This window comes from Melopsittacus undulatus, chromosome 1 (assembly GCF_012275295.1).
Source record: "Melopsittacus undulatus isolate bMelUnd1 chromosome 1, bMelUnd1.mat.Z, whole genome shotgun sequence".
Lineage (NCBI taxonomy): Eukaryota > Metazoa > Chordata > Aves > Psittaciformes > Psittaculidae > Melopsittacus > Melopsittacus undulatus.
The window spans coordinates 17,755,750-17,768,884 of NC_047527.1; positions in this window are offsets into that span (position 1 = coordinate 17,755,750).

The window sequence follows — 13,135 nt, forward strand, 5'->3', positions numbered from 1 at the left end:
GAGCGGCACGGGGAGCCAAACGGCTGTGGCAGAGCAGCGGGAGCAGGCGGAAAAGGAGCAGATAGAAGCGGTAGCTGAGCAGCGGGACCAGGCGGGGGGGGGGGGAGGGGGTGAGTCCTGCGGCCGTTCCCAACCCCGCGACGGCCGAGAGTGTCCCCCAGAAGTCGCCCGCCGAGACCCAGCAGGATGTAGGAGACCACGCAGCACTTCCCAGCAAGGCAGTGGAGGAACCGAGTCCCGCCGCCGTTCCGAACCCCGCAGCGTCCGAGAATATTCCCCAGAAGTCATCTGCCAAGCCTCAGCAGGATACAGGAGACCACGCAGCATTTCCCAGCAAGGCAGAGAAGGAAGATCTGGACTCAGGAGAAGAGAAGCTGGTGGTGGGAGAACTGGCAAGCAGGGCAGCTACATCAGCCCCGATCCCAAAAGTTAAGCAGAGCCAGGTTTGGGTTTTGTCTAAGGTTAGACAAGTATATAGGAGCACCAAGAGACTGTCCCCAAGGCTGGACAGTCATGAGTGGCAGGGCATGTGGGACAGTATGGCCAAGTATCTGGTCCACTGGGCCCCTCCAGTGTTTTGGAAGCATTGGAAGTGGAAGGCAGCTGTATGGAGTCCCCAGCAGCAAGGTGTAGAACTGCTGAAGGGGATGATGAATGATTTTGAGCCTGGTGGGCACAGATAATTCAGGCAATCAGTCCAGAGATGCAACATAGAGATGTCTCATGATCGAGGGGTAGACTTAAGAGTGATGGTGTATTGGAAATGTGGGATCTGGGCATGACGTGAATGGTATGGAATAAGGGGTGGATAATGTCATGGGTTCAGCCGTAGCAGTCATTTTTCTCCTTCTTGTAGCTGGTGCAGTGCTATGTTTTGACTTCTGGGTGGGAACAGTTGCTTGATAGCGAGCATGTTTTGAGGGTGTTTTTGTTCAAGGCCTTTGCTTTTGTTCAAGTGCCTTTTGTTCAAGGCACGTGCTCTGCCGGGGCGGAGGGGAGGCCGGAAGGAAGGAGAGACAGGACACCTGACCCAGGCTGACCAATGAGGTATTCCATACCATAGCACGTGATGCCCAGGATGCAACTGGGAGAGAGAGGGCTGGAGGGGTGGAGCTCTGGAGGAAAATGGAGGAGGGAGCACGGGGTGCTCGGCCGGGCAGGATGGAGTGAGTTATGGGTCAGTGGCTGGTGGGGTGTTGTATTCTTTTCGCTTGTTATTGGCTGTATCATTATTATTGTGTTATGCCTTAGCTATTAAACCGTTCTTATCTCAATCCGTGGGGGCTACATTCCTTGGATTCTCCTTCCTAACTCTCCGGGAGTTGGGGGTCTTGGTTTAAACCACGACACCAGGGAGCGCGGCGAACAGAGCGGGGAAACAGAGCGGGTCGAGGCAGTTTGAGCGACAGTTCGTGCGGGCAGGCGAGCGGGATGGTGAGCACTCACCGTATGACCAGGGTCCGGTCTGGGAGCTCTGCCCCGGCTGCCCTGGTGGTGGCCAGGATAGGCACCCAGACAGAGCCAGTAAAAGGGGAGGCTGCAATGCAGAGCTTGCAGTGTAGAGAGTGCCTGCACTGGTCTTGTGAGGGAAAGGTGCAGAATGGGCAGGGTTGCTCTCGCTGCTCCCTGATAGAGGTCCTCCTCCAGCAGGTGGCTGAGCTACGGGATGCTGTCAGTAAGCTTCAAGATGTCAGGTAAGCTGAGAGGAAGCAGGACTGCTTGCTCCAGGTCCAAACAGCACAGGGGCCTCAAGCTTCCCCTCTGACTCATGGAGGAAAGAAGGAGTCTGTTGACCAGGGAAGCTGGGAATTAGTAACAAAAAAAAAACAACAAAAGGAGGAAGAGAGCAATTAAAAGCAAGGGGCTTCCTCCTAAATCTGCTGTACCCACACAGAACCGCTTTGCTGTCCTGCAAGAGGCTGATGAGGAAATGCACTTGCATCAGAAACAGTCTGCTGGTGCACTGGTACAGAAGATCTCTACTGGTGCCACCAGGAAAAAGCGGCAGGTTGTAGTAATAGGGGACTCTGCCTTGAAAGGGACAGAAGCGCTCATCTGTCGGCCTGACCCGGTCGCAAGGGAGGTGTGTTGCCTACCTGGGGCATGGATCAGGGATGTTGCAGAGAGGCTGCCTGCTCTAGTACATCCCACAGACTATTACCTGCTTCTAGTGATACATGTGGGTGCTAGGAATATCGATAGTAGTAGCCTGAGGAGTATAAAGAAGGACTACAGAGCTCTGGGAGAGGTGGTCAGGGGTTCTGGAGCTCAGATAGTCTTTTCGACAATTCTCCAGGACACAGGGGAGGACCTTCCAAAGGCAAGGAGGATTGGACAGGTTAATAAATGGTTAAAAGGGTGGTGTCATAGTCAAGGGTTTGGGTGTCTTGAACATGGGGCCCACATTAGTAGGCCAGGCCTACTGGGGGCTGGTGGAACTGCTCTGATAAAGAAAGGGAAGAGTGGTTTTGCTGGGAGGCTTGCCAGACTTGTCAAGGATGCTTTAAACTAGTTGTGTTGGGGGAGGGGAGCATCATTCCATCCCAACACTCCCAGTCAGTTGCCGACATCTATAGTAAGTGCTCAGACCAATGTAGTAATATTCTAGCTGCTCCAGCCACTCAGCCGGCTTCATTTGGAGCTCGGATCAGATGCCTCTATACAAATGCCCGTATCATAGGGAATAAACAAGAGGAATTAGAGATGTGGGCACATCTATGAGGCTATGATATAATAGGCATCACAGAAACATGGTTGGGTGGCTCCTTTGACTGGAGTGTTGGAATGGAAGGTTATAGCCTTTTTAGAAAAGACAGGCCCAGTAGGAGGGGGAGTTGCCCTTTATGTTAGGGATAGGCTGGAGAGTATGGAACTCTGTCTGGGGACAGGTGATCAGTTAACAGAAATTTTGTGGTTCAGGGTTAAGGGGAAATCAGTGACGGGAGACATTACTGTGGGGATATGTTACAGACCGCCTGATTAAGAGGAACCTGTGGATGAAGAACTCTACAGCCAAATAGGAAAAGCCTCACACTCACAGGCCCTTGTTCTCATGGGGGACTTCAACCACCCTGACATCTGTTGGGGCGACAGTACGGCCCGGCACAAGCAATCCAGGAGGTTTCTCGATTGTGTGGAAGACAACTTCCTTCTGCAAGCAATAAAGGAACTGACGAGGAGAGGTGCCCAACTTGACCTCGTGCTCACCAACAAGGAAGGGCTCGTTGGAAATGTGACTCTCCAGGGAAGTCTTGGATGCAGTGATCACGAGATGGTCGAATTTGAGGTCCTCAAGACAGTGAGAAGAGCGTGCAGTAAGCTCACTGCTCTGGACTTCAAGAGAGCAGACTTTGGCCTCTTCAGGAGCCTGCTTAGCAAGATTCCATGGGATATAGCCCTAGAGGGCAAGGGGGCCCAAGACTCTTGGTTAACATTTAAGGATCATCTGCTACAAGCTCAGGAGTGTTGCATCCCAACTAGAAGGAAGTGCAGCAGGAGAAATAGGAGACCTCCTTGGATGGATAAGGAGCTGCTGAGAAAAATTCACAGGAAAATAGAGGTTTCTAAAAGGTGGAAGCAAGGACTGGTGGTCTGGGATGAATACAGGGATGTTGTCAGGGTAGTTAGGGACCAAGTTAGGAAAGCTAAGACCCAATTGGAGCTAATCTTGGCAAGGGATGTTAAAGATAATATGAAGGTATTTTATAGGTATGTAGCAGCTAAAAAACAGACTAAGGTCAATGTAGTCCCCCTCCGGAAGCTTATGGGAGAACTGGCTACACAGGACTTGGAGAAGGCTGAGGTTCTGAATGGCTTCTTTGCCACTGTCTTCACTGGCAAAGGCTCTGACTGCAGCACCCGAGTCTTGGAAGGCGGACGCAGGGACTGTGAAAACCTAGACCTTGGGCCCACTGTACATGAGAATCTGGCTCGAGACCATCTTAAGAACCTGAATGTACACAAGTCCATGGGACCTGATGAAATCCATCCGCGGGTCCTGAAGGAGCTGACGAATGAAGTTGCAAAGCCACTGGCCATCATATTTGAAAAATCATGGCAGACAGGTGAAGTTCGTGACAACTGGAAAAAGGGAAATATAACCCCCCATTTTCAAGAAGGGGAAAATGGATGACCTGGGGAATTACAGACCAGTCAGTCTCACCTCTGTGCCTGGCAAAATCTTGGAGCAGATTCTCTTGGAAGGCATGCTAGGGCACATGAAAAAGAGCAAGGTGCTTGGTGACAGCCAGCACCTTGGCTTCACTAGGGGGAAATCCTGCCTGACCAATTTGGTGGCCTTCTATGACAGGGCTACAAAAGTGATGGACAGGGGTGGAGCAGTTGATATCATCTACCTGGACTTGTGCAAAGCATTCGACACTGTCCCACATGACATCCTTGTCTCTAAATTGGAGTGTCATCAATTTGATAGGTGGACAACTCGGTGGATAAAGAACTGGCTGGATGGTCGCACTCAAAGAGTTGTGGTCAACGGTTCAGTGTCTGGCTGGAGATCAGTAACGAGTAGTGTCCCTCAGGGATCGGTGTTGGGACCGGTCTTGTTTAACATCTTTGTTGCTGACATAGACAGTGTGATTGAGCGTACCCTCGGCAAGTTTGCCGATGACACCAAGCTGTGTGGTTCTGTTGATACGCTAGAGGGAAGGAATGCCATTCAGAAGGTCCTTGACACACTTGTGAGGTGGGCTGATGCCAACATCATGAAGTTTAACCATGACAAGTGCAAGGTCTTACACCTGGGTGGGAGCAATGCCAGGCACAGCTACAGGTTAGGCAAAAAGAAAATTCATGGTAGTCCTGTGGAGAAGGACTTGGGGGTGTCAGTCAATGAGAAAATGAACACAAGCTAGCTTCAGTATGCACTTGCAGCCCAGAAAGCCAATCGTATTCTGAGCTGCATCAAAAGGAGTGTGACCAGCAGGTCAAAGGAGGTGATCCTGCCCCTCTACTCTGCTCTCGTGAGACCTCAATTGGAGTATTGGGTGCAGTTCTGGTGTCCTCAACATAAAAAGGACATGGTACGGTTAGAACAAGTCCAGAGGAGGGCCAAGAGGATGATGAGGGGACTGGAGCACCTCCCATATGAAGACAGGCTGAGAAAGTTTGGGCTGTTCAGCCTGGAGAAGAGAAGGCTGCGTGGAGACCTCATAGCAGCCTTCCAGTATCTGAAGGGGGCCTATAGGGATGCTGGTGAGGATCTATTCATTAGGGACTGTAGTGATAGGACAGGGGGTAATGGGTTGAACCTTAAACAGCAGAGGTTTAGACTGGATATAAGGAAGAAATTCTTTACTGTTAGGGTTGTGAGGTACTGGAATGGGTTGCCCAGGGATGTGGTGAATGCTCCATCCCTGGGGGTGTTCAAGGCCAGGTTGGATGAAGCCTTGGTTGATGTGGTTTAGTGTGAGGTGTCCCTGCCCATGGCAGGCGGGTTGGAACTAAATGATCTTGAGGTCCTTTCCAATCCTAACTATTCTATGATTCTACGATTCTATGATAATCAAAATTTTAATTACTGCAATTGTACCAGTACTGTGTTTGCTAATGCCAGTTCACTTGCAACTGTGCCTGTGTGCATAAGGGAGTGATTCAGATTTTCATACCATGATTGAGTTGGCTCTTCAAATTCAGCAAGATTAAATCTACGCTTGCGTTATATTCAAATCAGACCAAATGGATAGTTTGTTTACTGCATAACAATAATAAGGCACACAAAAGCTTTTCTCCTCAAACTCTCTACTGTCTCTAGTTTTTAATCTACATAGATACCGGTGAGCCAAATGAAAACATGACAAATAAATGCACCAAAAGGATGTTTTCTGGTCTTCATCCTCTATTATCCTTAGTTTTGTATAACCACTAGACGTCTCAGAAAGAAATTGCATAGCCAGATACAAGAGAGAGAGCCCTCAAGTATTATGAAATTGGGGCTTTTTGTCACAGACTGTCCATGGTTACTGGTTTATCATTCTTCATCCCAGAGTCCTGGGTAGCTAGTGGTTACACTGAGGTGGATCTGTAAATAGTAACTAGGGAAACCATACCTCTTGCATGTCCTGCAGTTTGTCTGGAGACTGGTCACCCCTGAGTCTGTCTGGACCAGGAAGAAGATGCCCTTGAGAAGTTTGGAGCACAGGGTAGGTAAAATTCCTGATTAACTGTGCTCACTTGCCATCTGCTTATTACTGGCCGTGCTAAGACTGTATTTTACAGAAATGTTGCTTCTAGTACCCAGATTAGCAATTTAAACTAGTTGAACTTTTTCTTTGCTGCCTTGCAGTCAAATTTATCCTGTGGATTTTACAAGTGCAGACTTAATTTTGTTTTCATGATGGAAAAAATGACATTCAACATGACTACCTTTTTTTTTGTATATTTACTCTTTTTTATTTTTATTTTTTTCTTCCCCAAAATATATTTTGAACCTTCTTATTGGCAGTATTTATTCCTTATACAGCAGAAATTATGGACTGTATTTTATCCAGGTATAGGCCACAATTACCACCAAACATTCTTGAATATTAAATGCTAATTTCTTAACTGCATTCTTAGTTGCTGAACAATTTATACTTGATGTTCTTTCATGGATTCAGTACTAACAAATCTAGTTTGCTTTGTTTCATAAACTGTGCCTTTTGTGACACCCTGTGACAAATAACACTGTACAATGCAGCCTACATACATACAATATATACTGAGCAACATGAGCATTCAACACAATTAATATGTGGCTTTTGCTGAAGAAAATATCTGTGTCATTAAGATGGAAATATTAAATATTTGAAGCTGTGAGGAAGTAAATAATCAGAGCAGTTGTAGATGTTTTATCTAAGAGATGAAGGGTAACTTAGTATAATTATTGTTGTCAAGTACAGTCTGCACGATTTGTTAGAAGATGTCAGCTGAATGGCTCCAGTGTCCAAGAGATCAGGCATATCATTGTGTTTGTGTCAGAGCAGGGCATGTAGCTCTCTCAACAAGCCTTCAGGCATTCAGAGCACTGGGCGAATGGTTTCCTTTATCTCAGGAGAGTAAAGTAGATGAACTCAAGGTGGATTGCTAATTAACAGTGGAGATGGCATAACTTTCGTCATTTATAATACAATTAAGTTTTATTAGTATGCTTTTCAAGTCTTTCATGTGTCAATGAAAGACTTTCAAATTCCAGAAAAAAAGTCATCTATTTTTGACAATACTATTATAGAGTAAAGGTTCTGGGGCTTATTCAAAATTGTGGTTTTATTGAAGGTAAATAATTTTTTCCCTCTTTTTGATAGATATATTTGAGATCATATTGGGAAACAAGTTAGGAAACCTGCCTTAAATATCTACCATAGACTGTTCTGTAAAAAACTATTTTTGGAAACCTAAGTAGAGGTTTACGTTATTCTTGATACCAAACATTTCTGCAAAGATATTCATAGATTTAATCAAGGGTATCAGGAATAATAGCAGATTTATGATCAAAGAATGTGTGAATTAAGGTAATTTTTAAAATCAGTTTGCTCAAATTGAAAGTCTCTTTCCAAAATAATAACAATAATTCTAAAAAAGACAAAAGAAAAACATTGCTTGATTTTTTTAATGTAAAATATTCTGTAATAATGAAATTAATGTATTATCCAAGAGATAACTTAAAAGTAGGAAAATAAGATCAGATAAATCTCACAAAGCATCTTTAAAAATAGAATTGACTCTAAATCAAGTTTTTACCTAGATAAAGATGATATCACATGTAATTATATCAGAAGTTATCAATATTTGTTGACTTTGATATTAATGTGTTTTTCAGAAATGCATTAAACCATGTTAGTAATAAGTTCTTATTCAGTCAAGACTTGATCCTACGTTTGCTTCCTTATATGGTATTCAAAGTCAGAACATTCTGTAGTTGGATGTCTTCAAATCATACCAAGGATATCAGCAAAGTCCCAAGTCATTAGCAATTGCCTATCTCAGAACAAGAAGACAAAGCCCTTTCCCGTGAATAGCCAATCTTTTCCTTTTATTCCTAGGCAAAAGCTAATTTGGTTAGAGCTGATAAAAATATGTTATTACTATGACATTGTGCAGGATGAGATATTAATGAATATGCCAAGGAGAGACAATGTACAATCATGCTATTGTGTACATTTTTGTACTGAAAGAATGTTCTTGGCACTGTAGCAGTCATAAAATGGTAAACTTAAATCTCTTTGATGTATTTGGCTCAGGAAAGAATTTCCTATACATTAATGTAAGTTTCATTAATCAAGAAAGAGCTAATCTAATGACACTGTTTCATGGACTAAACCAGTTTTATTTTTCACAGGAAGAATAAAAAAAATATTAAATAGAGACAATGACTTTTGGGATTGCAACTGAATCTAATGCGCACTCCATTTATTACTCCTTATGAAGGATTAGCAAAAGGTATCTTTTTCACTATCCTGATTTAACTCTGTTAAGCTCTGTTAACACTGACATGAAAAAGGAATGTCTGGAAATATTCTGCACAGCAAAGTCTCAGTGATGCAACATATTGAACAGCCCTACAAGGTGACTGCTGGCAGTAACAATGGGAAAAATCAGGCAATGTATATATTCTATACCAAATAGCTAAGACTCAAATTATTTGTCAAAGACATTAAAAATAAAGTCCATGAAAAAATAGTTTATGGTCTAGTCCTATCTTTCACTACATTAATACTTCCCACTGTGTTGCTGACAGAGTATAGATGTCCTATTATAATAACACTCTGTACTTGATTTACAAACCATAACTGTTCCTGTAATATGTAAAAATATATAGAATTGGAAGTAATATCCATATATATTACTATTTTTGAAGAAAAGGATTTGATCTAGTGAATGTAATAATGAGAATTTCACACTGGTGGTAATACTCTGTAAGGACTACTGACTTAATTCATTGCATAGAGCATACTGGAACTTGTTTTATATGCTGAAATCCAGCCAAGATATCAAATTTCTGCAGGAAAGTAAAACAGAAATAAAACTAAAAAAAGATCTCAAAATCAGTATAGCATCATGAGTTTATGATGCAATAGTGATGACATCAAATTGCATTATTTCAAGTTGAAAAGACAAGCAAGCTACATGCCTACTGCTGTGGCAAGTTAAATGCTTTTAACATCACTCTAACAATCCTGTCACATCAATTTCACTAATTATCTGAAGTGGACCTGCAATCACTTAAAATAGCTGAAGATTTTTCCCTGCATGTTGCTACAGGGATGACAAAGTACACATGAGATGTAGACTTTGGAGCATATTGCTGCTTCTTTTGGTAGGTTGGAAAGGATTAAGCAACATCAAATTGCTTCTCATTCCAAGTAACCATAGTACTGATATTAGCCCAAATATCCTCTGCAATGGAGTTAAGTACAAATGTACTGCATTAAGCAGCTTTTCATTTTTAGTTTTATTATTATTATTCCAATGTTAGGTTGTTGTACTATAGAAACAGTGCTGTTTCTAGCTTCTCTTTTTCTTAATTTGATTGGAAGTCATTTCCTGTCAAATTAAGATCACTTAAAATGGGCCAATTTAATAGAGTAGTCATCCTACACTGTACCAAACATCTTCTTTGGTAGGGTTGTGAAGTATTTTGTAAATACTTATTGTTATGCTGGCCACACAGTGAATACCCAACATTATAAACTGTATAGCAAAAGGCAGGCAGTACAGTATAAGAAAAATCTAGAAGATAAATATTGTCAAGCATTCTGCAGACTTATGCTTGCTCCTATGTCCATTAAATATCTTCAGCAAAATTTAAATATAGATGGTATTTGGACTTTGTAAGTAATGAAGCTTCCTATATACAATTTCTTTTTTCTCTGTAGCTGGATCTAAAACATAATGTACACAGTCAAACACCTTTAATGGTTATAATGTGCTCTGAATTAAAACTTTATCCAAAAAAACCCATGTTTTTCTCAAATATGTTTTGAACATGCATCATTGAGTAGTAAAATTGTTTATGTTCTATTTCACTTACCCCCTACAAATCTGTTTCTTTGGCTACCTGGTGTTCATAAGTAAAGGAAAAGCATTGCAATAAAGAATATCTGAAAATCTATTTTTCCTTCCTTTTGAGCCTATTCTAGTATCTGAAGTATCAAGAAATTAAATCAAATGCAGTAATTTCTCCAATGTAACATCATATTTAACAAAAAAAACCCTCAAACATCAGATAATAGAGGTATTCAGTAAACTAAGGGTGACATATCCCATACAATTAATATGTTCAGATTTCACCAAGCATTGGATTGTTCACCCACTAACAGGGAACGTGAGCTGGGATTAGACCATTTTGAGACAGGTTAGTTTTACCCTACCGATGATGTGTTGTTTTAATAGTAATCCTGCTCAAGTACGAGAGGAACCTTAGGTTCAGACCCCTGGTGTGTGTGCTTGGCTGAGGAGCCACTGGCGCAAGGCTACCATCTGCGGGCTTATGACTGAACGCCTCTAAGTCAGAATCCCACCTAGATGTAACGATACTGCAGTGCCACCGTGCCTCGGTGTGCTCACAATTGTGGTCGCTCAAGATTGACCCAGGAAATTACAGTCTTGCTCAGAATGTGTGGGTTAAAGCCCTTCCTGTCTCTCCATTAAAGAAGACAGGCCATCCTCATAGGAGAAGGAAAACTCCTATCCTCAAACCCAGGCTAATGGAGCTTGTCTACCCTTGTATGGTCTTCCATCTAAGAGAAGGACACTCTTACAAAACCTATGACCTGTGGACTTTGCTGTCACCATCCTAGCTCGCTAGGCTGTGGCAGTTAAACCTCAGGTGTAAAGGGTGGGGCCAGTTCTGCCCACCCGCGCCTCACCTAAAAAATCCACTGTGCAGGCTGGAAGCGCTTGCTCTCACTTGTCGTTATGGACAGGCAAGGGTCGAATTGGTAGGTGACAAGGTGCATTGGAAGCTGCAGATCCAACCTTACATGCAGATGGACCAGTGCATGGGTAGCTCGAGATTACTCAGGAGATGACAGTCCTGGTCGGACACTCCCTGACTGCCTAAGCACCCCTTTTCCAACCAGATTTGCATATCCCACATGCTCTTGGTCATCATGCTTGTAGTAAGCATGGTTAAAGACCTTCCCAAAATCTTCACTCGTGAAGCCAAGCCATCAATCAATCAATATGTTCAGATGTACCCCTTGCTTCTTTGTTTTATAGGTCAAGGTTTTGGTTATAAAGCTGAAAGTACATATGAAACCCAGTGGTTATTTCTGTCATATAGCCACCAACCTATTTGATATTTGAATATTACTTACAATATTTGGAACCAACACTACTTTAGAGAAAAATTATTTAGAAAAGCTAAATAATAACCTATTAAAGAAGGCTGAGTACAGAAGGTCCAGGCTGAAAACAATACTCTAATTTTATGAGGTACATATACTCATTGAATAATTACTATTTTTCTTCCTCCCTACCTCAACTACTGTCCACCTTTCCTAGTATCTCTCAATTGAATTTGATAAGGTTTATTTACTCTGCTTGCCACTGTGCAAGATATCTTTGAATGAGGAGAAAAATAATTAGATTTAGAAGTGCACCTACAACAACTCATACCTTTTCTTTAAATGCTTATCAAAATGTCATTTTGCTCTTTCTAAGGATCTTTCAATTTAAATGTAGTACAGGAATATGCAGAAATATTTACATTTTTCAGTTGCTGACATTCAAAGAACTGATTGGAACCTTACAAACATATAAAATATGTAATTCTCCTTCTCTTTTCATGATGGAGTCAATTAAAATGTTCAGCACCACCTCACTGAGACAAAGACATGAACAATCTGACATTTCCAAGAATCATACTGTGCTTTCCTTCCCATTCTCCGCTACAGAGTATACTCATCTTTCCATGGCATCTATGCTACGCAAAGGCAATTCTCACCAGGAGTGAAATTCCACTTCAGATAACCTGTGATATCCTACAGCAATTAAGTTTCACTGTTGTATATATGTTTATTATCAAAATTGTTTCAGATAGGAAAAACACCAATTTCTTAAAGAAAGCATTACCCAAATTATAATGATGCTTAAGCTGTGAAAGATTTAACTTCTCTTGGTTAAACGATGAGAAAAATCACAGTTCTTTGTATATAATGTGTTAATACATACTTGCAAAGGAAACACTTTATTATGATGAGATATGTAAACACCTTTGCATATGATAATATAGATGTCAATAATCCTAAAACTTTAAATTCTCAGCTATATTTCTTTAAAGGAGTAGAACAAATGTTGAAAGTTTATATGACAGTAATTTATTAGTTCTGTGTTTTTCCTATGAGGTAACAAGGTGTTTTACATGTACTTTCTTTTAATTCTAAAAACTTTCTGAGCTTGAAAGGCCTAACCAATGACTTTTTCCTCCTCTCTGTGGTTTATTTCAGTTGAAAGATCATAAGGAGTAAAATCTAGTATGTCAACTTTTTTACTGGTACTTTTATCAATAATAATTTTAAGATTATTTTTCTTGGTGGGGGGAGAAAAAAATATAACTACATTGTATTGCTTTATTACTTATAATTGTTGTTTTCCAGTTGATTAAAAAAAGTGTCCATCTCAAAGATTTTTTTTTGAGTCTGCTTCTGAAGTGCATAGCAAAGTTTTTGTTGTCTTTGGATAGGGTTTAATACAGACATCGAGATAAAACACAGTAGAAATGAAATGGAAGAGCTCATTACCACAGAATGGTCTAGAAACTAAAAATGTGAAAGAACACTCATTATCTGCTAAACACAATAATCTAAATATAATCTTTGGCTCAAAAAGTCTGTAATTGCCAAGTACTGGCCACTCGTGGGATATCTAACAGATAATTCTGTATTTTCTATGCTTATTTTTAGACTCAGTGTTTCATTAGGCAGCATTTTCTACACATGGTGAACGACCATTTCCATTCAGCTATTAAGAACTGTAAAAAAATTATTATTTTAAGGGTAAAAAAATATAGCCCTAAGTGCCCTAAATTTTCAGTAAACAGGTTGCTACTCTTCAACAGTTCTTTAACTATCATTCTTCCAAAAGTAATATAAAATCGATAGGGGTGTTCCTGCTGATGTAAATTATTTAAAATACTGAC